At 48.6% G+C, this 23,181-nt stretch overlaps 1 protein-coding gene across 1 annotated transcript in view; it reads left to right on the forward strand.

The window, feature by feature from the left end:
- WWC2 (WW and C2 domain containing 2) overlaps positions 1-23,181 on the forward strand; it is a 2,565,136-nt gene that overhangs the window by 682,655 nt on the left and 1,859,300 nt on the right. The gene's annotated exons all lie outside the window — the stretch shown is intronic.

Raw genomic sequence — 23,181 nt, forward strand, 5'->3', positions numbered from 1 at the left:
CTGCATTGTTTGGTGTATTGGATAGTCGTTAGCTTCCTGTATGGATCTCGATAGATGATTGTTGCCCAGTTCTTCAATGGTTGTCACTTTTGTTCATTCTTTCTAGAGTTGGTTTTTTTTTCTCTACTTGTGTTGCAAAAACCTTCTTCCGTTTTAATTTTCGAACGAATTTAAAGAGATCTATGTGTATATTGATAGGTTCAAAAAGAGTCGTCGGGGCAAATGATAAATAAACTGATTTCGTCTTTGGTTAAAGGTTTACTTGATATATTTATCACAAGATTTTTTATTTCTTGGTTTTCGCTGCTTCTCATGATGCCCCTCGTGTTAAACGGCGATAGCCGTCTAGACCGTCTGGGTTTCCTAGATCCTCCTGATCCTCTCCTGCCTCTACTCCAACTGTATTCTGTGAGGTGTCTGGTTCCTTGTTCATATGAAAACGGACCTGTTTAGTCGGGACGTTTCTATTTCCCTTTTTAAAGCGTCTAATTTGATTCAAGAAGCCATGTTGTTTTGGCTTATTTGTCCCTTGGACTGCATCCAAATTTTCTTCGGATTCTTCTTCTTCTTCCGAGCTTGCTGATGAAGTATTGGGCGTAGTCTCTCTTGAAACTTGCTTGGTCAGTTTATTATATTTCTCCTGAAAAGTGTACACCTTATCGTCTTGGTAATCTCTGTCATCATGATAAATTTTCTTAGTTTCCGTAATTTTATGTCATCTTTGTATTCTTTGAGAATTTCATACATTTTCAAAAAATTATTTTCCTTTGTGACATCAAGAGCTTTTGCTTCTTTGATTTCTTTCTTGATATTTTCTATTTGTTCTGTTGTCCTTTTGTGTTCTCTTTGCGCATGTTCAATTAACATTTCCAACATTTGTTTTGAGCATTGGTTGAGATTTGATTCCCAGTTGATAAGCCGAAACACGTGTCATCCAAGATGGGCCGAAAATACTAAACAAAATAGAAAGCCGTATCAATTACAACGGCTTTTAGGAAATACACCAACAATTTATCTTGGCGCAAAGAGGTGTATGCACAGTTGCAACTTTTCTTATAGTTGACAGACGGAGTAGAGGAACTATGTCTCCGTAGTGGCCTACACTCATGCGACAAAGAACCGACCAGAAAGGAGGGAAAAAAACTCTGAAAAGGAAAAATACTTATAAAAGCAACCCCAATTAGGTTGCAAAGGTACAAGCCTATGGTATCTCAAAAAAGTTCCTCAAGATCAGAAATCTGTCATTTAGAACGTTAGTCAGATTGGGAAATGCATTAAAAGATAGTGGCAACTTGAAAAATTATGCAGGATACCTCTAAACTGCCTCAACTTGTTTAAACAAAAAAATCTTAAAGCACAGGCAAGAGGCCTGGAATACACTAACTCAAGACTGATATCCCATCAGCATTTACATAGAGCCTACTGGTACCCAAAACACGCATACACAAAAGCCAACACAACTCTATTGCCATGTTGCTGGGGGAGTTTCTTGTTATGAAGGTACACTCACCCGTGTGATGTATTACTTGCAGCCGATTGCAGATTGCAACCTTCTTGAAAAGGGTCACAAAAACAATTTCCTCAGTCCTAGACATTCCAAAAGACATCTCCTTCGAATTGGCCCTATTAGGGCTTCTGCATACTCCAGCCACACTGCGACATCAACAGGAGAAATGGAGGCAACTAGCTCTGGCATATGCTGGCAGGGTGATAAGAAGGCCTTGCAAAGATAAAGCAACAGCTCTATACCCAGACCAATGTCAAGCTGCAGGTAGCAGCGTATGAGCGAATGATCCTTCAGGGAACTTTGATTGAACTGAAAGCCCATATGGACTAGATTTCTAAGTTTACAATAGCTTGAATATCAAAAACGTTTCTGAGACTTGAATTGCTTAGACCTATGTTGGAAAAATGTGCGCGTTCGGAAATCGCTACTGTACATTTTCAATAATTTAGATTTTTGATTGTGTACACTTTTTTTGTGTTGAAAATATGTTTGATTTTCAGGTAAGTCGGAAAAACAAAATCAAATAACGTTGGAGAGGTATGTCAGGAGAGGAACATTGCTTTTATTTTTTTTTAAAAACTTTTTATTTGCATTTTAAACACAAAACATAACACAAAACCATTTAACAACCACACTCAACATTTTCTACTGGCACTTTCAAGTTGGAGTTAGAGTCCGTTTTATTCATTTATCTTGCTCGGTGCACGACGAGGTCCCTTTCCGCTCCATCTGTAATGTTCGTACTCTACTCTTGTGTATTCCACCCGGGTGCATGTGGGCCATCCATCTCCTTCTTAACTCATTTCGGCTCTTCCTCTCCAAGCATCTCCTGTCGTCTGTTTAATCCTCAACCAGGCCTTCTGACTCGCTTATGGTGTCCCTGCCGTTGCTTCCATACAGGACCTGTACAAGGGTGTTCCATGTCAATATCTTATCCCCACTGTCGCCCTCTCCCCTTTGCACCGCCCTTGTCTAAACTACCATTTCGGCTATCGCCCATTTTTGCAGGTCCGCCCACCACCCCTTTATCGTGGGTCCTGTGCTTGTGTTCCACGCCATTGCTATGCAGCATTTCACTAGTATTGTCATCAAATCTTTCATTTTTGCCAAGTGTGTTCTCTGCTTGTTTCCCCTTGGGAAAAGGCCCAGTAGGTAAGATGCCAGTGTCCATGCTTGCATTTGGACCCCCCCCCCTTTAACACTCATTCCTTAATAGTGTCCCAAAAGTCAATTATTCTTGGGCATGACCAGAACATATGCACCATATCCGCCAGTTCTGCCGCACAGTGTGGACAGCCCGTGTCTGTCTATTTGCCATGCTTGACATTCTTTTTGGCGTGAAGTATGCCATAAGTACGATATAGATCTGCATCTGTCTAAACCTTGCATTTCTGGAGACCTTCTTTGCATATTGGAGGGCCCTGTTGCATTCCTCATCCTTCAAGGGTTTCTGGAGCTCTTCTTCCCATTTAGTCTGTGCTTGTAATTCTCTCGTGTTGTTGGATCCTAGTAATTGTTCGTAAAACCTGGACACTGTGTGTCCTCCTTCTGAAACATACCATGTATCCAGTGCCCCCCTTGTATCATCGCAATCTCTTCCTTATCATTCTGAACATGCTATTGTATAGTATGAATTGACCCCTGTTTGCCTTGCTCTTCTACTAGGTTCTGGAAGTCCACCCAGTGTCCATTTTGCCACAGATCCCCTATTTGGGCCACTCCCTTGTCTTCCCACTGTATTCTGAACGTTGCCAGGTTCGCTATGCGTGCGTCTACTAGTCCCGCTAGTGAGATATGCCTGGAGCAAGGGTCTTTTATGCCTTGAATTTTCCACGCTCTTTTCCATAGGGTTCTGCCGAGCTTAACCATACTGGGGAGTACTTTGGCTGAAGCTGTGTCTGTCCATAGGAGCTCTCTCAAGTAATATTGCTGCAGCCACGGCTGGAAAAGCATCGAATCTATGGATGTATCCTCACCTAACCACTGCACCAAAAATTGGAGTTGAGCCAAAAGGTAATATCGTTCAAAGTCCGGGAGCCTGACACCCCCCCCCACTTGTAGCCCCTTTGTAGCATTTTCAGTGCTACCTTGTTCCACCCTCTGCCCCACAAAAACTCCCTTGCCATGGCGTGTAAATGTTTGAAAAATTACCCCGGGATGTTGTAGGGAATGTTAGTGAAATAGTACAGGAGAGGGGGCAGGACTGTCATCTTCAACAGGGCCACCCTACCTATCAACCCCAGTGGTAGTGTCTTCCAGAACTGCATGGCTTCCCTATTTTCTCCTGAGTCACCTGTGTATTGGCCTTGTGTGTTTCTTTTGTATCATGGTATAAATCCACTCCTAGATATATAAAGGTGAGTGGAGTCCATGTGAGGCCTAGATCTGGTAACTGTTCTGGTGTCACTCCTCTCATGCCCGCCAAGGGGAACAACGAGGATTTCTCCTTATTAATGGTAATTCCCGATAGCCTGCGGAATGCCCCCAGGGCCTGAAGCAGGTCCAGCAAGTGAGTCCGTGGGTCCTGGACATAAAGTTGAATGTCATCTGCATAGATTGATATTTGATGTACCTCTCCATCTATCACTATTCCAGAGTCCCTGTACTCCGCCCTTGGGAAGGCTGCAAACAGTTCTAGGGCCAGGATATATAACATTGGGGATAGTGGACACCCCTGCTTCGTACCACACGCTATGCTCCACTCCTCCGATACATGTCTGCCTGTCTTAACCCTTGCTCTTGGGTCTTTGTACATTAGCCTGATCCAGCGTAGGAACCATTCACCTATCCCAAAGTGGGCCAGCACCCCCAGAAGCAAGTCCCAGTTCACTGAATTAAATGCCTTTTCGGCATCCAGTGATGTCACTGTGCTTTCCTCCTCTTCCTGGTTCGTATTGTCTATGACGTAGTGGAGTCTGCATAGATTCCACGTATTGTTCCGTGCCAGTACGTACCCCGTCTGGTCCGGGTGCACCAACATGGATATAACCCTTTGGAGCAGGTTGGCCAGGGCCGCTGTGAGGATCTTGGAGTCCTGGTGTATCGGGGAGATTGGCCTATAGCACCCGCACTCTAGGGGTGGCTTCCCTGGTTTTAGTATAGGCACTATTATGGATTCTGACATGCTACTCGGCAGCCGTCCCCTGTCGTATGCCTCCTCTAGTGTCTCCAACTTTCTCGGGGCCAGGCTGTCCCTGTATTCCTTATAGAATTCCCCTGGTAGCCCGTCGGGTCCTGGGGACTTCCCTGTCGGTAGCTGGGCTATGACCACAGACAATTCTTCCGCTGTGAGGGGGGTGTCTAACATCTGAGTTTGGTCCTCTGTTAGTTGGGGAAGTTTGATTTCCGCCAAAGCATCCGCTATATCTCCCTCCTCTGCCTCCTGGGCCCGGGAGTATAGTTTCTCGTAGAATCGCGAGAAAACCGCATTTATGCCTTCCTGGGTCCTAATCACCTCCCCTCGTTCATCTTTAATTGCATTTATCGGTTCCTGCTTACCCTCTTGTTTGGTTAGCCAGGCTAGTAGCCTGCCGGGCTTGTCTCCCTCTGCAAGTAGCCTCTGTATATACTTTCCATAATCCAGCTTCCACAGCCTCTCCCAGCTTACCATACACTGTTGTCACAAGGCAATGAGATTTCCCAGTTCTCCTCCCATCTCACTGGCCCTTGCCTCCGCCCTCTCATTCTCCTTTTCTGCTCTCTCTAGTTCGCCCAAAATCTCTTTTCGAAGGGATTGTGTCCTCCGACGTATTCCTTATCTTAGATATATCCTTCCAGCTCTGCTGGCCTCGGAAATTTTTTTCTCTAGAGGGCGCTGCGCGTCGACGTCCCTCGAGTCGATGTCCCTCGACAGCCGCCGTATCGACGCTCGACGTCATCCTGCCTATAAAGGCCGCGCGCAGCGTCTGTTGCTCAGTTCTGTTTTTCCGCGCTTACTCGGTGCCTCGGAATACCGTTGCTCAGTTCTTAGTCAGATTAATCCTATTTACCTCGAGTTATTCGATCCGTACTCGATGGCTTCCTCGTCGGAACCGACAACTCCTCGATCCGGCTTCAAAAAATGACGAGATTGTGGGAAAAAGATGTCGTTGACCGATCCTCACAGAAATTGTCGGTGGTGCTTGGGAGCTGAACACCATTGTTCGGAATGCGAGGACTGTATGTCCATGACAGCGAAGGCCCTGAAGGAGCGTAGGGGGAAGCTGGAGAAAGGTAAGACTTTTAAAGCTTCTTCTTCGTCGACGAAGTCGAGACATTCGTCTCCTCGTCACCATTCGCGCTCCAGGTCTCGGAGTGGGTCTCATCACTCCTCGAGATCGAAGCACTCGAAGAGGAGACGTCGAAGATCCCCTTCTCCGTCTTCCTCTTCCTCTGTTTCGCCAAAAAGAATGCCTTGCCCCACGAAACATAGTTCCCGGGCTGAATGGGAGGAATTCCGAAAAAATATGATGAGCGTCTTCGAGAAAGCGGCCTCGACCCCCTCGAAGACTGCCGAGAGCGATGCTCTGGTCGAAAGACCCGAAGGTCAAAAACGCTGCGAGTCGCAGTACCCGGCGAAAGAAACCTCTCGAGCGCGTCTCGAACCCTCGAGCAGGACTATGACCTCCAAACCTTCCTCGAAGGTTCCGTCGACGTCGAGGTCGATGTCTTCGACGCCGTTGTCGAAGGGACCTTCGACACACGGGTCGGTCGACTCGACGCCGGCCTCGACACCGGCGTCGACGCCAAGAAAAGTCACGGTGACCACACATCCAGTGACTATCCCCAGGCCCTCGACGTCGATGGCGTCGATATTGTCGAGTAGAATTCCAATTCTGTCGAGGTCCTCGAGGCCTCCACCTCTGTTTTCGACGCCACGCTCGAAGCCTTCGACGTCGGCGTCGACGACATCGACGTTTTCGAGGCCAATAATGACAAGTTCGGCACCCTCTGCCTTGGAAATGGGATTTACTCCCTTTATGAGTTCAGAACAATTGAGAACTATATCCTCAATTTTAGAAGAGGGTGATTTGCCTGAACAAGACACATTTGAGTTACAGGGACCTGTAACCCCAGTTAGAGAGGAATTTTCCTCTGAAGAGCGCAGATTAAAGGATCTTCATGATTCTTTACATGAGGCAAGTGGGTTAGACATTTCCCCTGAGGTGGATTTTGCTAAGCCAGACCCGCGGGAGCATGCTGAAACCCCCTACAGAGCCTTAATGGCCAGGATTACAGAGTTCATGGGGTGGTCTGCACCTTCACAATCTTTCCAGCAAGATGACCTCACGGATATTCTCGACAAAGGCCCACAAGAGGATCCTGTGGTGCCCTTTCATAAAGCTCTTCAGAGAAAGATCATGACAAACTGGGAAACCCCAGATGTAATACCAGCAGTAAATAAAAAACTGTCTGCAAAGTACAGGGTATCTTCCACAGACCCAGAGTTTTTGTCTAAACATCCATCCCCAGAAAGTCTGGTGGTACAAGCAGCATCCTCTACCGATGTCAAGACGGCTTATCCTACAGTCCCACAGGACAGGGACGATAAAAAATATGATGCTATGGCAAAGAAAGTCTTTTCAGCATGTACCATGGCATTAAAGTCTGTTAATGCTACTTGCACCCTTGCTAGGTTCAGCCATACACTTTGGGAGTGTGCTTCTACAGCGGATGACTGCATCCCGGAGGGAGAAGAAAGGGATGCGTTCCTGAATATTATGCAGGACGGTAAAGACGCTATGTGCGAATCCCTCCAGACGGGCATTGATTCGGCTGACAGTATCAGCAGAGCAATGGCGGCAAGTACATCAACCAGGAGATTCGCTTGGTTGAGAAAGTCGGGTTTTGCCCCAGATGTGCAAGCCAGGCTCTTGAACATGCCATTCGATGGCTCTTCTTTGTTCGGGAAAAAGGCGGATGACAGTTTAGAGAAACTGCAAACTTCAAAAGCTGCAGCAAAATCCCTAGGAGCTGCAATCCGTCAGACTCCTTTTCGTCCCACAGGAACCTCTGCGAGGGGCAAGTCCTTTCGCTTCTACTCCGCATTCGGAAGAGGTAGAGGACGACCGGCTCAAAGGGGTCAAAGAAGAACTACCCGAGGTGGACGGGGTAGATATTCTAAAGCCGCAGCAACAGCAGGTGCCTCTTTACCATCGGCATCTGCATCAGCCGCCCCAAAACCACTCTGAGGACTCCCCTCACAGGACACCTGTAGGAGGCAGGTTGACTCAACATCTGACGGTATGGCAGGCTATCACGTCAGATGCTTGGGCATTGGAAAGAGTCGCCCAAGGTTACTGCCTGCCTTTCCTACGTATACCTCAGAGTCATCCACCGGGGATCAGCTCTCAGAAAGCTCCAGATCCGCTCCTCTTGCAGGAAATTTTGGACCTGCTAGAGAAAGGTGCCATAGAACCGGTACCTGTAGCGGAGAGGGACAAGGGCTGGTACTCCCCTTACTTTCTCATTCCGAAGAAAGACGGAGGACTGAGACCCATCTTGGACTTGCGAGAATTGAACAAATTCCTCAGAAAAGACAAATTCAAGATGGTCACTCTTTCTCAGATCCTCCAGGCCCTTCAGTTTCAGGACTGGTTGGTATCTCTGGACCTTCAGGACGCTTATTTCCATGTGCCTATCCATCTCAAACACAGGAAATACCTGAGGTTCGCAATTGGCAACTCTCACTATCAATTTCGAGTACTGCCATTTGGGCTGACCTCCGCCCCGAGGGTCTTCACCAAGTTAATGTCGGTAGTGGCTGCAAATCTAAGGAGGGAAGGGATTCACGTCTACCCCTACCTGGACGATTTGCTGATCAGGGCTGTTTCTCCAGAGCAAGCTCAGATCCAGCTAAATCCCGTGTGCCATTTCCTTCACAGACTGGGCTTCTCCCTCAATTTAAAGAAGTCACAAATGATACCATCGCAGAGACTCCAGTTCATAGGAGCGATCCTGGATACTTCCCTGGGAAAAGTCTCGCCACCAGAGGTGAGGGCTCAAGATATTCTACAGATGGTTACCAAGTTCCAGCATGCCCAACGTCTCCCAGCCTTCGACTTTTTGAGGTTGCTAGGCCTCATGGCATCCTGCATTTTCCTTGTGCCAGAGGCTCGCTTGAGAATGAGATCCCTCCAGTGGGCACTGAGGACTCAGTGGTCACAATTCTCAGGGAGAATGACAGATCTTCTTCAGGTTCCCGGCAGGGTGGCTCGAGACCTTCAGTGGTGGGCCTGTCAGGAGAACATTCTGAAAGGAGAACAGTTTTGGCAACCCTGGCCGGAGATAACAGTAGTCACGGATGCCTCACTCACGGGGTGGGGAGCCCACGCCAACGACTTGACCATCAGCGGTCGTTGGTCTCCATCGGAGTCCAGACTACACATCAACCTGTTAGAGCTGAGAGCCATCAGACTTGCGTTGAAGGCTTTCCTGCCAGCTGTACAAGGGAAGAACGTCCTGATAATGACGGACAACACGGTGGCCATGCATTACCTCAACAAAAGAGGAGGCGTAGGATCACTACCTCTGTGCAGAGAGGTGATGCAGCTCTGGTTTTGGGCAATCCAAGAAGGAATCTCTCTATCGGCAGTTCACCTAGCTGGAGAGAAGAACTTGACAGCGGACGCTCTGAGCAGGCAGAACACAGTTTCCCACGAGTGGGAGCTAGCTCAGGAAGTCCTTCAAGAGATCTTCGCCCTTTGGGGAACCCCTCAGGTAGATCTGTTCGCCACCAGCCTAAACAGGAAATGCGACCTGTTCTGCTCAAGGGAATTTCCTCCGAGAGGAGCTCTGGGAGACGCGTTCATAGTGGACTGGGAGTTTCCGCTTCTGTACGCGTTCCCACCGGTCCCTGTCATTCCTCAAATGATCAGGAGGTTGAGAAGATTCCGGCGAACCATGATCCTAATCGCCCCGGATTGGGCCAGGAGAACGTGGTACCCGGACCTTCTAGACTTGTCCATCTGCCCTCCAATTCGACTTCCTCTCAGAAAGAACCTACTCTCACAGAAGGGAGGTCAGGTTCTCCATCCAGACATCAAAACCCTCAACCTTCACGCTTGGCTTCTGAACGGCTGAGGTACAAGGATTGGGACCTCCCTGATGATGTTATGGAGGTGTTGCTTTCGGCAAGGAGGCCAGCAACAAAGTCTTTATACCGCTGCCGTTGGAACAGATTTTGCAGCTGGTGTAGAGAACAGAATATCGACCCATTTTCATGTGGTACACCAATGGTTTTGTCCTTCCTACTATATTTGGAAAATTCAGGCCTTCAAGTTGGCACCATTAAGGGCTATCTCGCAGCGCTATCTATCTTTAAGCGTACTGCGGAAGAACCATCCTATTTCAAATTACCCTTGGTAATACAGTTTCTAAAGGGGTTAACCAATGTTTATCCCCCAAGACCATTCCAAGTTCCCCTATGGGATTTAAACTTAGTACTAACCTTCCTGATGGGTACACCTTTGGAACCTCTCCATTCTTGTTCGTTAAGATTCCTTACCCTTAAAACTGTTTTATTAATAGCACTTACATCTGCTAGAAGGGTGAGCGAATTACAAGCTCTTTCTTGTAAACCCCCTCATACAATCTTTCACAAAGACAAAGTTGTCCTGCAAGTGAAGCCTAATTTCCTCCCAAAGGTGGTTTCTGAATTCCATATCACTCAGAAGATTACCCTACCATCTTTCTATCCTCCTCCTCACCCGGGGAAAGAGGAAGAGAGGTTACACAGACTAGACCCTAGGAGGGTTTTAAGTTTTTACATTAGTAGACTAGCCAGGATAAGACAGGCAGACCAGCTGTTTGTAGGTTACGCAGGTCACAAGCTGGGGTTACCAATAACTAAGCAGACCATTTCCAGATGGATCATTCTAGCCATTCTGGAATGTTATAAACTGGCAGGGAAAGAGCCCCCTCAAAACTTTAGGGCTCATTCGACCAGAGGTATTGCAGCTTCATCGGCCCTCAAAAGAGGCGTGCCGGTTAAAGACATATGTGCGGCCGCTACATGGTCGTCTGTCCATACCTTTACACGTTTTTACAATCTGGATTCCTTCTCCAGTCAAGAGAATAGGTTTGGAAGGGCTGTACTGCATTCTATTCATCAATAGAAGACAGCGTGAAGTCAGTACTCCCTCCTCCGAATATAGAATACTGCTATGGGAGCCTATCTAAGATGAGGAATACGTCGGAGGACACAATCCCTTCGAAGAACAAGTTACTTCTTACCTTGTAACGTTCTTTCGACGGGATGTTCCTCCGACGTATTCCTCATCGACCCTCCCATCCATCCCCGCAGTTCTACTTCCCTTGTTGTTGCAGCTTACGCTCCTTCAGGGTGATTAGTCTAGTCCAGACAGTAATACTGTGGGCTACAAAACGGAACTGAGCAACGGACGCTGCGCGCTGCCTTTATAGGCAGGATGACGTCGAGCGTCGATACGGCGGCTGTCGAGGGACATCGACTCGAGGGACGTCGACGCGCAGCGCCCTCTAGAGAAAAATGTTTCCGAGGCCAGCAGAGCTGGAAGGATATATCTAAGATGAGAAATACGTCGGAGGAACATCCCGTCGAAAGAACGTTACAAGGTAAGAAGTAACTTGTTCTTCTGAGGCATTCAGTCTTTCCCCTTGCAGCTCCTCTAACCACCACCTTAAGGGCCTCCCAGACCATTCCAGTGCTATCCACACTCCCTGCATTGTGCTCAAAGTAGTCGTCTAACGTGCTTTGCACATACTCTTGGAATTCCCCATCCAACAATGCTTCTGCCCTCAGTCGCCATGTGGGTATGGGAGCTCTCCTGCATGTATGTGCCCAAGCCACCCCCAGTGGGGCATGATTGCACAGTGTTCACACATAAATGTGTGCCCCAGTGAATTCCACCAGTGTCTCTTTGCTCATGAACAAGTAGTCTATTTGGGTGAATGTCCCATGCAGGGCGCTATGTGTGTATCCCCTTTTGCCCTCGTGCACCTTTCTCCAGATGTCTTTTAGCTCGAGCTGCTCCAGAATCTTCCATAGTGCTCTGGCCAGAGGTGCTGGTTTCTTATGTTTGGTATCCGACCTATCCAGTCGGGGGTCTAGCGTGCAGTTAAAGTCGTCGACCCAAATGATCGTTGCATCTCTACTTGGGGCCAGCCGAGACATAAGTGTCCTGAAAAATTCTACTGCATCGTGGTTGGGAGCATACGTGTTCACCAGGCACCTCCTGATTCTCCAGCATTCCCTGTATGATCAGGACCCTGCACTCTGCGTCCTTTTCTTGTTTCATGAGTTGGAACAGAATCCCTGGTGCAATCCAAGTGATCACTCCTTGCGTAGTTAGAGTATGTTGAGCTATACATCTGGCCTCCCCATTTCTTGGCTATCTTAGCTTGCCTTTCGGCCATCAGGTGGGTCTTCTGCAGCATTACAATGTGAACCTTTGCCCTATTCAACTCAGGTAGACGCTCAGCTTCTTGACGTAGGGGTTGAGCCCTCTGACATTCCACGTGACTATATTTATTACCTCCTGGCCCTTGTGGTCTCTGGGTCCGGGGGCCCTCTCATTCCCATTGTTAGGGAGAATTCTCTGTTAAGGCTAATTTCCCAAACCTAGTGAGTCCCCCAGCAGCTTTGCTGGATTTTTGAGGTTTATTTTTTTCTCCTGCTAAGAGTGAGACTCTTTTTCTCCCACTCTTAGGCATGATTTGAGAATGTCATTTGACTATGTAATGGGTTTTATGGGCTATGGGGTCATTTACTCCATAGGGCTTCATGTGTTTTTGGTATATGTGTTACACAGCACCCTCAGTGCAGTAACACAGGGGTGTCATAGTGACCCCAAACATAGACTCCATATCCTGGGACTGACTACTGTCTCCCAGGGCATGTAAAGTCACCATTGGCTTTACTAGTCGCAAATTGTGAACAGAACCAGTACAAACCATCATATTGTGGAAGTACTGGTAGGGTTAATTCGATTGCCCCTGGGTCTGTTTTCCAAAGGGGCACTGTCCAGTCCCCCCTTGTCGAGTTTCTGGCTGGTGGCAGTGGATACCACGCAAAATATTCGAACTGAATATTTCCTATGGGATTTTCCCATTCATTTTAAACGCACCACTTTTTGGTGCAATGTTAAAGATACCGCCGAGTTATTTATTTAATATTTATTCCCCGGTTGGGTCTTTTTGCCAGGACTCGGTTTTAAAATGGCGTTTGTGTTCGCCTTTGAAACTCTAACCCAAGTCGAGCCCTTTGTTCCACTTTTTGGCAGGCTTCTCCACAGAAGCCCTCCAAATGGTGCCACTCTGTCTGGGTTCAACAGGATGTGTGGGAGGGGGATTAGGCACCCTTGACTGAGCTGCCTTGGCAACTCAAGTCGCACTCTTGTGTGATTGGCCCAGTGGTGAGCCGCCTGGCTCACCACTTAGCATGTTTGAGTGACAGCTAGGCTGATGAATGGGGGTTTTGCTGCATAAAAGCAGGGCTTTGGGGACTGGAACTTCAGAAGTCGCCACAGGACCTAAAGAATCCGAAGAGGGGAGAAGCTGAGCCATCTACAACGACGACACCACCGGTGGAGCCCTGCTTTACGAACTCACCACTTCCCCCGACAACAGAGGAGATCTTCTTCCAGGAGAGTCTTCTTCCCTTTGAGCTGGTGGGACCAACCAGTTTGCCTTTTTCGCCTTCCTGGATCGTCTCGTGGTTGAATCGCCTGTGCCGGCCGGATAGCCACGCTTCACCACTACCTCGAATAAAAGGGTCGTACCTTTTAATCGGGAAACTCTGCGGCTGGTTTCTTCCCTGGCAGTGCAACAACCTCCAGCTTTCTTCCTCGTTGAGATCATCTCTTCCTCTGGTTGAAGCCACGACTTGCACCTGCTGCCAGGAACAACGGCCCCCGCTGGAGCTTTCTCACCATTTCAGGTACTGTGTCTCGCCTGGTCTCCCTTGCAACAGATTGTCCAAGGTGTCCCGTAAATCCTTGACTTTCTAACTGGGTTGACCTCAGACCTGCTAACTTTGCCTTTCTGTACTGATCCAACCTCTTTTTGACTTTTCTGCAAAGACTTAAAGTGCATTTCCACTGTGTGATCTTGGGCACATTTCGTCTTGCTCTCTCCAAGAGTGGGCCTGGCCTATGAACCTTTTGCTCTACAGTAGACCCTGCCTTTCTTGACTTGCTGTGGTTTCTTAAGTGTTGGTACTGTGTTATTTTCCTACTCTGCCTTTTCTCTCCCTTTTTAAACAAATTATTGTAGTGCCATCTACGGTTATGCGCTCACCTCTGTTTTGCTAAATAAGTGGTGTCTTAACCTAGACTTGTCGAATAATTAACTAGGGAGGTGTATATACTTATAGTGACTGTGTTTGAACTTGCTTGACATATTAGTGCCAGTGTATTTTTATAAATGTGTTTTTAAATAAATAATTATATACTTTTATACCAAAGCTCTGGTCAGTGTTTGCTTGTCCTACTGTATTTTTAGCCCTATTGTGTATACTCTATATACTGCCTAACTCTTCTTGAGAGAAGTCTGACTGCTCAGCCACAGCTACCAGGTAAATCTGGGTGGTACAGACTGCTACCAATTGGGTTTACTGCTTACTCCTGTGGTCTTAAACTTTTTGCAGTGGTCCCTAAGGGAACTGCACAGGTTTCTGCCTAACACCCATGGGCTCATATGCTACTGTTCTTCTTATGTTTAGTACTTCTGGGCCTGCCTCCTCTTCCCCCAGCTCGTTGGGGTGGTGTCGGTCCTTTCGTTCCCCGGTCGACTCCACCTGCCTTTGTTCTGTGTGGACCCACGTCCCCGGAGTGTCTCTATGATTCTCTATTTTTAGACGCAGCTCTAATCGGTCTCTCTTCTCCTCTGCCGTGTCCTTGTCGTTTGATGTTTCTTCCTCCACTTAACCAGTCTAACCCAATAACTACTACTTCTCTCATTCTATCCAACCATTCACTAACTGTAACTATTAACCAAACGCCCAGCCACCCTCCCCCTGCTCAGGCCTCGCTGCTTCTCCTGCACCGCCCACCGAGGTGGGACCGGCCTGCGGCAGCGTGATGCCTCAAAACTGGCATCCTAACTAATTGAAGTTTTGGGGTCACGTGTCTTGCTGTCATCCGCGGGAATAATGAATCTCATTGCTCCTTTATTTATATGCCTGCTGGCTTGCGTAATGTCCATGATGTCCTTGCCATCATCTCGTGATAGATTTATTCCTGTTGGACTCGGGGTGGATTCTCATTATTGTTGGCGTTTCTGGGCCTCCCTTGCAGGATGCCCTGTTGGTCCATCCATGTCTGGGCTTCCTCTGCTGTCTCAAAAAAATGTGATCTGCCCTCACGCATCACCTTTAACTTTGCTGAGTACAGCAAAATATAACGTAAACCAGCTGCCCTGAGGCGTTCCTTAGTAGGTCCATATCTAGCACGTTGTCTCTGGACCTGGATGGTATAGTCTGGATAAATCCTTATTCTGGAGGAGTTTCTGGTTAGCACCCCTCCTACCCTAGAGAATGTCAATAACTTATATATCCTGGTCAAGGCTCTGTGGGCTCTCTCCACTGCAAAGCAGTGGGACAGAGCTCCCGCTCCGATCTCGTGTAACAGGAGGTTCTCAACGTAGTTTGTGGGGTCCTGGCCCTCTTCTCCCTCCGGCAGTCCAACAATCCGGAATTATTCCTTCGAGCCCTCCCTTCTGCGTCGGAGCACATCTGACATTTGGGTCTGGGTGGCTGCAATGTCTGTAGTGTTTTGCTGGACTTGCTGCTCCGTCGTACCCACACAGTCGGCCAGATCCTGTGCATCTTGTCGGAGGCGGCCCATGTCCACCATCACTGTGTCCATCTTGTTTTCCAGGGACGTCTTCAGGGCCACTATAGCTTCCAATATCGGGCTTTTGTTCTCGCCCTGCTCCTGTTGTACGGCGCTGGACGAGGCCATGGCAACATCCGATGGAGTGGGCAGGTCCTTCTCCCCCCTCCTTGCGAAAGGTTCAATGCTGGTCTGCCTGTCTTTTCCCCCTTTCGATTTGTTTGCATTCTTTGCTGTTTATTGTGACCCCGTCCTTTCCCCCCTCCTCCTTGCTGGGCGGCCTGCCAAGCTTCTGCTATGCCCTCCAGTTTGCCTCGGGGGACTAACAAGCCTCGCCCTCCTCTGGTGGAGACGCGCTACTCTCCCTGCGTACTTACGCAGCTGTAATCTCCGTGGGCCCCCTGCTCTCTGTTACAGCTTTACTATTTGCCCCTCACATGAGGGGGGGTGACTACTGTTTGTTATGTGCTGCGTCCGTTGGTTCAGACAGTGCGTCCCGCTTCCTCAATAGTTCTGGCAGGCATGGTGGTGGCCATCCCAGGTGATTAACTGGTCAGATGCCTCTTCCATGTGGGGTCATCTCCGCTAGCCAGCGTGGTGCCCATGTCCTCCAATCGCGCGTGCTTTGCGTCCCTCTGAGCCCTGCTGCTGTGTTGTCCTCAGCGTAGGGGTATTTCTCCCCAAGTGGACTCTGCTCCTATTCGCAGACGATTCCTCAACCAACTTCTAATATAGCCATCTCTTAGTTGGACCTCCTGATTTTTCAGGTTTGTGGGCCTCCCCCATGCTGTCCAGCTGTCTAGCCACTTTCATGTATCCCCTTTATGAGCTGCCTGTTCCAGTCCAGAGTTGGTTACTGCTGGTTTAAGTATGTGGTTAAGGGCCTGTGGTCTGTGGCCTCCCATGTAATAAATGTTGTCTCTTCATGCTTATTCTTGGGAAGCCATTCTATTGTTCAATGATTGTGGCTTTGCCCTGGTTCGGGGTGCCCTCCCTTCGCTCCAGCAGTCTCTGCTAGCCTGCATGTTGCCACCGGTTCATCAGGTAAGGGGTCTGATTATGGTCCGAGGCCTTTACAGGTTGCAGACTATGAGGCTTCTTGTGCCCGCTCACCTTTCTTCTCCCTCTGGGAGCGCACAGGCACCAATGATTCCCCGGGGGGCCCGCCACCAATAGTGCACTTACTATGCGTCTGCTGTGTCTTGCTGTGTCTGCTCGGGGTCTGGCCTGGGCCCCTCTCTCTCTCGCTCCATGATCACCTTGTGCGCGGCCTTGCTCTGCCTGTCCTCCTCAGCACCGGTCGCCTGCTGTGAGTGTTGTCCTCGCGGGCGTTCTTCCGGAGGTTGATGCCATATTCATCAGGCGTCTGGGCCCTTTGGGTTTCTTGCGGGGTCCTTCTGCTGCGGTTGAAGGGTTCTCCAAAGCCCTCCTGCTGAGGAGTCTGTGCCACTGGCCTCCTGCTTGGCTGCGGGCACCCACCAAGTGTGTTCGGTGTCCGTGCGTTCCTCTGCCCGCCAGCTCCGCCCCTCGGTCTCTGGCTATGGGCAGACGCCGTGCCCTGCACTGTCCAGTCGTCGGATAGCCTGCCTGCTGGTTCGCCTCTGCAACTGTGTCGGTCCTCGCTTTGCGCTCTGTGCCCCGTCACATCTGGCAGTAAGGGCTCGTTCTCCGGCCCGGGCAGCCACACCCGCCATTTTGTGTGCTGGTCTCTTTGTTGCTGCGGCTGTGTTTCAGTGCCAGTCCAGGCCCGATTTCCTTCGGGACTGTGTCCAGCTGTGCCCCACATCTTCTGCCCTTTCAACACAAAGACCTGGAATTCATCAATAAAGATTACAGGGCAAATCGCTAGCATGGAATCTGTTTACTATCAGAGGGCTGTAATCATCCGAAATGATAAAAGTAACAAGGGGAAGCCATATACGCCTATATTTGGTAAGAGTATCGCAGAGGGTAACAGTGATTTTCTCCATGGTACAAATTTACCAAATTTCGGCTCACCATGTATGGAGCGAAGGGGCGTCTGCCTTCTTCCAATTTTGAGCAATGCCGAGTTTGGCTGCGGTAAACATATGGTTCGATAAAATAGAGTGAGGGGGACCAATGGTTAAAGTGTCCTGTTCATCTATGTCTCCCAATAGGACTACCAAAGGATCTAAGGGAAGCTGAATGCCCACAATCTTTTATATTAAAGTAATAACAGCCGCCAAATAGGGTTTAATTATGGCTTAATGCCACCATATGTGAGCCACGGATCCAAACCCTGTGAACCCCCTCCAACACTGGGCAGAAATAAGGGGATACATAGCATGCAAACGGTCAGTCATAAGTTTCCATTGATAAAGAGCTTTGTAAGAGTTCGCCAGTATTGTGGTACATATGGATGCTCTATAGGCCCTTCTCCAAACGGTTTCCCATTCCGTGATTGGAATTGTGCGGCCCAGGTCTTTCTCACAATGCCTCATATATGCCTCCATTTCCTCACCTGTGCCTTCCACTAGATGTTTATATATGTTTGGAAACATTGTGACAAGAAAGGTTATACCATATCAGCTTCCCAAAAGGCATCCGGTCATTCCCCCTACTTTTTTGGTCTCTGAGTGAGACACCCAATGTCTGAGCTGCATATAGTGAAATCTCTCTGATTCAGGCAACATGAATGCTGTTTTGCATTGCTCAAAGGTGAGGGTTGACCCCTCATCGTATAGTTGAACCAAATCACGTAGCCCAACCTCCTTCCATCTAGTAAAGTCCCCCATTACCAACTCCAGGGAAACATTTTTATTGAAAACTGGTGTCATTGCCGAGGGGTGAGTAGTAATCTGGTACTTGCGAGTCGCTCTATCCCAATAAGTAGGCTAATCAAAGTGGAAGGTGGTAGGGTGTGCCTTGGGGGTCGCAGAATGACGGCAACCAAGATGGAGAAGCCAAAGGAACCCTCAGTGATTCTTGTTCAAACTCTGTCCAGTACTTATCAAGCTGTGTGTCTGAGAAATCAAGTATCATTGACACCTGTGCTGTCAGCAAATATTGATGCACACTGGACATTGCTACCTCTCCCTCTTGATTCGGGCAAACCAACATTTTCCTGGATATCCTGGGTTTCCCTTACTAAATGAATTCACAGATTTTGGACTGCAAGATTTAGGTGTGCGAGTAGCACTGGGAGGGCATAAAAGGCATAAAGCAATCACAGAAGTTCATCTTGACCGCAGTGCACCTGCCAAACCAAAATATCTCGGTGCGTTTCTATCGATCAAGATCTTGGTACAGTTCATGGAGAAGACTCTGGTAGTTATGGCGCATGAGAGTATCATGGGAGTGTGTAAGATAAATCCCTAAATATTTGATCCTATCCTCCTTCCACCTGAATGGTTGGTTTTGATGTAAATACTGCAAATCCACAGGGGGCATAGAAACGTTGAGGGCTGCCAATTTAGTGTAGTTAATAGCATATCCCGAGATCCGTCTAAAAAATGTAATTCTGAGGTAATCGCTGGGAGTGTGGATACAGGATTGCCCATCATAAAAATATCAGGATAAAAGGCCAATTTGTGCGTAGTCATGCCTTTGTCAATCCCTGTTATTAAAGGGTTAGCTTGTACTTTTATGGTCAGGGGTTCAAGTGCTAGAGCGAATACTATGGGGGACAACTTTGGCACGTGCCCCAGTGAATGGTCTACATGTTTATTTATTTTTTGCATTTGTAGATAGTGCACTAAGCCCTTAGGCATCTAGGTGCCAGTTGCATGGTATATAAAGACAGTAGGTGATGCACATTTTGGTTATTTAGATGTAATAAAAGCTCAATAAAAAGAGTTGCAAAAGTAATCTTCTAGCTCACACCAGGATCACTACTAGTCAGAGATATCATCAGGGATACTAGAGAATGCAGGGCAACATGGCTGCTGCCAGGGACTCACCTCCTGAGATGTTAGATGTACTATGACAATCAATGCTACAGGGCAATGAACAAAACAATTTGTTTTAGGTCTCTCAAAAGTATGTATCTAAGGGGGGGCGTGGCTTGAAGCTCTGATGATTCAGATGCTTCCACGCTAGCCTCTGTGTGGAAGCCCGGCGAGATAGCACATTAAATCACAGGAAATACCTTGCGCCCCGATGGGGGAAAGCAAGCAGCAAAGGAAAGCCAGGAGACCGGCAGCCATGCGGGAGCTGAGAAAGTCCTGACTCAAGCTTTGTCGATCCGATGGCAGAGCGAATTCCAAGATGGCCACCACCATCGGAACGATGGCGGCAGCTGGAGACCAGCTACCTCCAGCACCCGCTGTGAAGAAGGCACCCGCTTAATAAGTGGGAGAGAGAGTTTAGAGTCCAATCGGACTTCCGGAGTGGGAATAGGAAGCTTCCCAGAGCCACATCTACCAGTCCTCCAGCAGACATCGGGTGCAGTGGGGGGAAGCACTGACAGCTGAGAAAAGAGGGATAGGGGGAAGGAGGCATCCTTTAAGATATAGCAGAGCAGCAGAGGGCACAGGGGGGTGAATCCCCCACCCCTCTGCCCACGAGCGGATATCTCAGCCTGGATCCAGGGGGAACTATTACAATAACTCAAATGCTCTCATCCCGTTACCCCCCTCCAACACAAGTTCCTGAAATCTATACAATACCGGGCTGCAGCAGGACACCTGACTAGGGGCCCACAGCAAAGTTGGACGGCAAACTCCTAGACAAGACCCCAGATCGACACCACTATGCCAAACATGTCAAAACAGCAGAATCTTCAGAAGAACGCTGACATCGCCACCCTCCTGCACTTCCAGGATCAACATAAAAAAAATGTAGACTGCCAAGATCCCAATCCAATCGCCAGAGCACCCCCAGCCCCGCTAGAACAGCTGGCAACAAAAGAGGACTTGCTATCCGTCATGTCGGAGATTAAAGCAGGGCTGTATGGCAGGAATCTCGAAAAAGGGGAACAGCTAGACCAACAGATCCTGGGAGTGGAACAACGGCTGGGCGAAGTGGAAGACCACTCAACAGATCAGGCCACGCTAGTAGCCGAGCTCCAGCGCAGAATACAGATTCTGCAGGGAAAACGCAAAGAGATGGCAGGTAAACATCCATAGAGAACAAGGCCTGCAGAAACAACCTCTGAATTAAGGGGGTACCCACTTCAATTACACATCACGTCCTCCCGGAATACATAGGGGGACTCTTCTAGACTCTCCTTCCACACATGGAGAAGGTGATGCTGATTTTGGACCGGACCCACAGATTGCGCTCCCGGGGAGGCCGACCCTCAGATAGGCCCATAAATGTAATCACACGGGTCCACTTCTTTGCTACGAAAGAGGCCATTCAGTCAGCGACCCGGACACAAGGAGAGTTAACTTACCTGGGGACACCTCTACAAATCTTCCAAGACCTAGTGATGTCCACACTACAAAAACGAAGGGAGCCGAGACCCTTGACAACCGTGCTGCAAGACCAGAAGATGCTCTACTGATGGCCATTCCCTGCCACGCTTCAATTTACTCTGGCCGACGCAACTCGCATCATCAGCACACTGGAAGATGCGGAAGAGATCTTAAAGACGCTTGCCCTGGCAGAGGGGCTCACCCGCTAGATCCACCTGCTCCTCTCTAGTGGAAGACCCAAACCAAAATGTAGCACCTAGACAAAGGTGACAAAGGGCCGCCTACCTGGAATACCCCCCCCCACCAAACCTGAAATTCTCCTCTTCGGGACTCTCCCCTCAATTTAACATGGCGTCTCACCTCGAATATCACCATGGCGCATGAAAATAAAACTCTCTCGCCGGGCTCAACATGGCCGATGACCAGTCATCGCTACATGAAGCCCAAAGGCCAACGGGGTAAACACCCCGACTCCAGCTCCAAGTTCTGGTTTTCAAGTTCAGAGTGGTCTCCCCGAGTTGTGAGACCTCTCCACCGTTGTTTATGGATTGTTCAATTAAAAACTCAGTCACAGATTGGGAGCAAAACGCCAACAGAACTAGATGATGGAAAAGCTTAACCCATACCCCAACCCCACCCCGGACGAGTTGGGCCCTAACGTGGAGTCGCAGCTACGCCACAAATTGAACTTTGTCTCCCTTAATGTGTGAGGATTAAATGCCCCCTCTAAGCGCAAAGCTACCCTGAAATGTCTAAAAGATCTACATAGCTCAGTGGTCTTTCTACAAGAAACACACCTTCTTCCATCGGACCTCACACGCCTCCACGACAGGAGCTTCCCTCAACAAGTCCTAGCCTCCAGTGGCTCTAAAAGAGGGGGCACAGCAATCCTCCTGGTGAGTGGAGTCCTATTCATAGAACTAGAAACGCTGCACAGCCCAGAGGGACGCTTCACCGGAGTCAAAGGTATGCTTTTTGGACAATTATATACCTTGGTCTCGGTGTATGCGCCGAACGAAGGGCAGGAAGCTTTCTACTTGGACCTGGCAGCTAAACTGATCTCCTTTATAGAGGGTGAAGGTTCTCATTGGGGTAATGGATTCACAGACCCACTCCTAGACAAATCCCACCCACCTGCAGTCAAAGATTATGAAATTGCCACCTGGCTGCTTCACATGTTCAAATCCCTTGGGGGTCGTGGATGCCTGGAGAATACTACACCAGGAGTAATGGGACTTTTCCTTTTCCTCGCAGGTGCACCAAACCTTCTCTCAGATTGATTTACTCTTGACATCTCCCCAATTCATGTCCTGCATAGACAAGACAACAATTGGCCCGAAGATTCTGTCAGACCATGCCCCTATCATATTACAGCATGATTCCATAAACCTGCCTCTTCAGTCTGACCCCAATGGAGCCTATATGACCCAGTTCTAAATGATATGTTGCTGAGATTGTATCCAATGTATTTCCAGGAAAAAAAACAGAACCTACCTCCATGGCAAACACATGGGATGCCATGAATGCAGTGATCAGGGGGGAGCTTATATCTCGGGCAGCAGCATACCGAAAATGGAAACTGGAGGTCCTAGCCAAATTAGAAAAGGGTGTAGTGGAGGCCGAGGGCAAATATAAAAAGGGCTGGTCACCTAGGTCACACCGGGCATTACAGATTGCCCAAAATAAACTGGAAGCTCACTATGCCGAGGAAACTGCTCACTCCCTATCCAAGTCCAAACAAAGCTACTATGCCAAAAATAACAAAGCGAACTATTTCTGCTAGCGAAACTGGCGCAAAGAAACCTAATCACAGGCCTATGAGACCCACAGTGCAAGGTTCAGTATTCAGAAGAGGCCAAACTACAGTTAGCTGCCACCCATGTAACGGACACTGTCATCATCCCCTTGTAACGCAAGGGAACAAACGCAATATATTGAGAAGGCGGTCTTACCTCATCTCCCAGAGGCAGACGGAGAGGCCCTGGAAGTCCCAGTCACTTCAGAGGAAGTGGACTTGGTTATTAAATCCTTAAAAACCAGGGCCCCCGGCCCTGACGGATTCACAACCAGATTTTACAAACTTTTCCGACCTCAACTCCTGGCCCCTCTCACCGAGCTATTCAACTCCTTCCGTCGTTCAGGTTATACAACCCTGTTAATGCAGAACCCTCTGACCATTCTCTTGCTGAAACCTGGTAAAGACCCCAAGGACTGCACCTCCTACAGACCCATCTCCTTGCTCAACATAGATGCCAACATATACTAGAAGGTCCTAGCCAATCGATTAGTGACAATTCTACCCAAACGGATAGATCCAGAGCAAACCGGATTCATAGGGGGTAGATCAATGGAAGATAACATCCTGAGAGCCCTAAATCTAGTAGAGGTAGCAGCCCCTGACCAATGCAAAATGGCATTACTGGCCCTGGATGCCTCTAAAGCATTCAACAAAGTAGACTGGGCCTTCCTACGCTTGACACTCAAGGTTTTTCACTTCAGGCCAAGC

Source organism: Ambystoma mexicanum, chromosome 6q, assembly GCF_040938575.1.
Source record: "Ambystoma mexicanum isolate Mex_15411 chromosome 6q, UKY_AmexF1_1, whole genome shotgun sequence".
NCBI lineage: Eukaryota > Metazoa > Chordata > Amphibia > Caudata > Ambystomatidae > Ambystoma > Ambystoma mexicanum.